General features: G+C 36.6%; 1 pseudogene; it reads right to left on the bottom strand.

Annotated features, from left to right (window-relative positions):
- Window positions 1–3,639: 3,639 nt before the first annotated feature.
- The window catches only part of LOC119273246, a 23,394-nt pseudogene continuing 21,852 nt past the window's right edge, over window positions 3,640–5,181 (bottom strand).

Below are 5,181 nucleotides of genomic sequence, written 5' to 3'. Positions count from 1 at the left end.
CGGTTATGTGGCAGATGGGAATTTGTTAATATCCGGTTGTAGAGAACTTGACACTTAACTTAACTAAAATGAATTAACCGCGTGTGTAGCCGTGATGGTCTCTTTTTAGCGGAGTCCGTGAAGAGAACACGGTCTTGTGTTTTGCTTGAACGTAAGTAGTTTCAGGATCACTTCTTGATCACTTCTTGCTTCACGTCCGTTGCGTTGCTTCTCTTCTCGCTCTCATTTGCGTATGTTAGCCACCATATATGCTTAGTGCTTGCTGCAGCTCCACCTCACTACCTTCTCCTACCCATAAGCTTAAATAGTCTTGATCGTGCGGGTGTGAGATTGCTGAGTCCTCGTGACTCACGGATACTTCCAAACAGTTGCAGGTGCCGAGGATACCAGTGCAGGCGATGCTACCGAACTCAAGCGGGAGTTCGACGAGGATTCAGGCCGTTACTATGTTTCTTTTCCTGATAATCAGTAGTGGAGCCCAGTTGGGACGATCGGGGATCTAGCATTTGGGGTTGTCTTCCTTTATTTTGGTTCCATAGTTGGACCTTTGATTGTACTTTGGATGATGTATGGATTATTTATGTATTGTGTGAAGTGGCGATTGTAAGCCAACTCTTTATCACTTTCTTATTCAGTACATGGGATGTGTGAAGATTACTTCTCTTGCGACAAGCCTACCATGCGGCTATGCCTCTAAGTCGTGCCCCGACACGTGGGAGATATAGCCGCATTGTGGGTGTTACAAGTTGGTAATCAGAGCCTTCCCCGACTTAGGAGCCCACTGCTTGATCGAATCGCTGACGTCGTTGAGTCTAGAACAAAATGTTTTGAGTCTTAGAATTATATATATATCGGAGAGTAGGATTCTTTTTACTTCTTAGTCCCTTCATCGCTCTGGTGAGGCCTCCTAACGTAGAAGTTTTGACTCCCCTCTCCTCAAATTTCACGAAAAAAATTTAGTCAAAAAGGGAAAGTCATGCGGGTGTAGCACTACTGTCGTACTGTGTTGTCATGTACTCCATATAGTATCTATATTTTCTAGGGATACTTCGTGTAGTACATGACACTGTTGATAGTACAGTTTTGTTTTTGAGATGGAGAAATCACATATCGGATATATTTTTTCTCTTTTTCATTTTTCTTATATTTCAAAATATTCTGAATATATCTATTATGAATATCATTTCATAAATATACAAGAATTGAAAATGCTAATCGTACATTAAAAAATATTAAACATGTAGGAAAACTGTATAATGTGTATACAAATAAAAATCAAAACATATATATGAAAATATGTTAATCTTGTATCTCAAAAAAATATTAAATTGTATATTAAAATTGTTCCTTATATATTAAAAATATATATACAATGTTTATGGGAAAAATACAGACCAAAAAAGTTTTAAAATGTTAATCATGTATTTGAAAACATTAAATGTGTATCTAAAAACCTGGTGTATACAAAAAAAGGTGCAATGTGTATGAAAAAGAGAAAATATAAGTTTTCAAAAATGTTAATCATGTATTTGAAAAATGTGATATGTATATATGAAAAGTGTGAACATGTGTAGTAAAATGTATCGGATACATAAGAAATATGTATGATTTGTATGAAAAAAATAGTCATCAAAACATATACCCATTAAAATGTCTCACCTGTATTAAAAAATCTTGTAGTTGCATACAAAAACGTGCAATGTGTATGCAAAAATAAACGTCAAAACAGTTACTTGAAAAAGGAGTGTTAATCATGTGTTTGAAAAATATTAAAAAACTGTTAAGAAATGTTCTTGACTTGTACGAAAGATGTACATTGTGTAACAAAAATATAGACATCTGTTGAAAAAAGGAAAAGAAGAAAGAAAAAAACATAAGAAAGAAATGAATGAAAACTAAAGAGAAAAAATACACAAGAAAACCAAAGGGCAACGATGCAAAAAAGAAAAGGAAACAAATAAACCTAACACTGGAGAAAAATCAGGAAAGCAACAAATAAAAACCATAGAAAACAAAGGAAAGATGGAGAAAATAAAAAATTGTGAAAAACGACAAAGAAACAAATAAAACCGCTTAAAAGCAAAGGAAAAGTGAAGTTATAGTGAAGGAAAAAGAAAAATCAAAGAAACCCAGTGAAAAAGTCGAAAAAATCGATAAAAACTGATAAGGATATAAAGAAAACTGAAGAAAAATAGACAAAAAAAAGAACAAACCAAATAAAAACAAGAAAGAAACGAATAAACCATTGAAAACCAAGAAAAACTGGTGAAACCCGAAAGAAAAAACAAAAAGAACTAAAAAGAAAATCTGATAAATATGTACGGAAAACAACAACAAAAATAAAGCAATGGAAAAATGGACCGAAAGCTTCTAAGGCTGGTCGTAATGGGAGTATCATAAGAGGTATCATGCATGCCAACTAGACTTTTTGGATGATGTGGCACACAATTAAATGAGAAAAAAGAGGGTGTGGTATCATATCATGATACCGTATCATATTAAATGTTGTACTACTTTGTGTCATGCATGACAATTAATAAGACAACCTACGATACTACCTTGTGATACTATGCATTACGGAGGTAGTATCATATACATGATACCAGTATATGATACTACCCATTACAACCGGCCTAAAAGGTTCCCAAAACCAGATTCATGTACACCTAATTGGGCTGGCCCACTTGTGGCTCGCTCGATCTGTGAGTTTAATCCTTCCAGGGCGTGTTGTGATAGTTTGGCAGGATTGGATCTGGCACAATCGAAACAACCCCTAAAAGATTTCAATGTTGTTAATATGACTCTCCAGTGGTATATAAATAATATAACAAGAGGGGGGGGTGATTTGGAGTATACGACAAGTTGTACTTAGTCTAAATCTACTTTATCTTTATTTCTTATCCATAGTCCATCATATCTTTCATGCGTAGTTCGAAGAAAACTTCATAACTTTTAGTTGTCAAACTAAATTGATAGCATGACACATTTTATTTCTATGGTGTCAAATCAATTATAAAGTTGCTAACTTTTAGTTGATAAGTTATGGGTTCGTAGCACAACATGCTCTAAACACATACACAGTAGCACTAGATAAATTCTCTGGAAAAACATTTCTTGACGAAATCATCAGCACTAGATTTCATTTCATTAAGAACTTATATAGTTATGAAGTTAGTTAGGGATCAACTTCAAGAGGTTACAAAGGCATGGGAGTTCAAGATCACTCCTGGTAGCTTGCCACGTCTTCTCGAAGTTGGGATGTGTCGAAAGAACAAGTAAATAAAATACCCAGTAGCCACAGGGCAATAATAAAGTAAACAAAAAACCACGGCACCAATAGGGAAACCACATTTCACCAGCTGAAATAACTAAACATGGAGAACAATTTCCCAACAAATGGGGTGAAACATTTCTCTTCCAGTTTAAAATGTACCACTAATTGGGAGACAACATCTACTTAACCATTCGATAGAGAGGCAGGGGCAGATATATATTTACTTCTATAGAAGGGGTAAATGAATCCCCGAAAAGGACTCAAGTCGAGCAGGAATGAGGTCAGGAGAAAAAGAAAATGAAGATCCCACTTGTCTCTCTCCATAGCTGAAAGAAGACTATTTAAACTACGAGGTACTAACAAAATCAACATGTATCATTGTTTGCCATAAGGGACCTCTTCTGGCAATTGGACTGTATATAAGTTACTGCTTTCAGCAACAATGCTGAAAGTGCCGCCATTAATCGCCTAGACTCCTTGATGCAGGGCAGGGCAGAACTATTGGGGGAGTTAACGAAATGATTCGTTGGGTACATATAGTCATGCCCATTGTAGTCGTAGTACAGCTTCTCACCACGATCTATATCACAGCATGTGACCAGCAAGACATGGCACTCACCGTCGATGTGGTCTCTCGCACGCTTGATGTTCTGCTTATTATTTCCATCACTGCAGGAGTTGGATAATATCATAGTGGCATAAGTGATGCCTAATACATTTACATTCATCGGGATAGGCAGTGACTCCTTACAGTGTGGTTTTGATGCCATTAATAAAGCGGGCGATGTTTCCTCGTTTGTTAGGGCGGATAACAAGCTTCTGGGAAGGATCCGCTGGTGATAGAAGGGTCATCATACTATCACAACCATCATTTTCCCTATTCTTTAAATAATCAACATCACTAGATATTCAATTAACAGTGTCAGACTTTCTTAAAATGATAAAGTGGTAAACTTTCACCTCTATATCTTGTTTTCACAATAAGTTTCTTTGATCGATGTAAAACAAATCTTTATTCATGGAAAAAGGCAAGTCGATCGACGTTGGGATCGATTGCATGCAAACATTAACGCGCGTTCACCTGTATCCTTCTTTTTAACCGTATATATCTCACTCTCAGCCATTAGCTACTTACCATTCTAGTTACTGGATCCTTAATATATGCATAAGCCTGCATAGTGAAGCTGAAAACAAAGTCCTTAATAGTATGCCACTTGAAGTAGTATCTGAAAGTCAGTTTCAGTAGATTTAAGTGGGAGGGGCTCTTTCAATAGTGAACCCCATCACGACTGAGAGAAGATCGTTAACATTTATAGTTCATAGACTTAGTCATGTACACGTTTTACTCTTGTTCCTAGTCTTTAGGAGGAGCCCCTTCAGGAGTGATAACGTCGATGATGAAGTCAAACCTAGTATATCAATCTAGCTCGGGTTCATTTTGTGTGATATTGGTCAATTGCTTCAAGTTCTTTTGATAGTACCGGGCTACCAGTGTATATGCCATTTTTACTATCGGTGACCTCATTGCTGAAAGGGTACTGTGTAGTTTTGTTTGTTCTTTCCCACTGCCACTCTGCATATTCCTATATAAAGGGACATGGATCCCTGAAGACGAAAGTGACCTACTTTAGTTTTTTCACGGAAGCGTCTTCCAAAGGGAATGGAGTCCCTAAAATGATACGACCAAGCAAAAATTGATTAAAAAATAGACTTGTAAAGTCCTTATGCTTCCACCTTGTCTTATAGTATGGTCCTCCTAGTGTATTTACCAATTGTTTCTAGCGGTGACCTCTGTGTGTGTAGATGACATTTTTCAAACAATGCCCTCCAGCACTATCATCTATAGAGAAGCATTAGGTTCTTGGATTGTGTGCCCTTCCGCAATTGCATTGTTAGTTTCCATCTAG

This window comes from Triticum dicoccoides, chromosome 3A (genome assembly GCF_002162155.2).
Source record: "Triticum dicoccoides isolate Atlit2015 ecotype Zavitan chromosome 3A, WEW_v2.0, whole genome shotgun sequence".
Classification (NCBI taxonomy): Eukaryota; Viridiplantae; Streptophyta; class Magnoliopsida; order Poales; family Poaceae; genus Triticum; species Triticum dicoccoides.
This window is presented reverse-complemented; position numbering and strand designations above follow the sequence as displayed.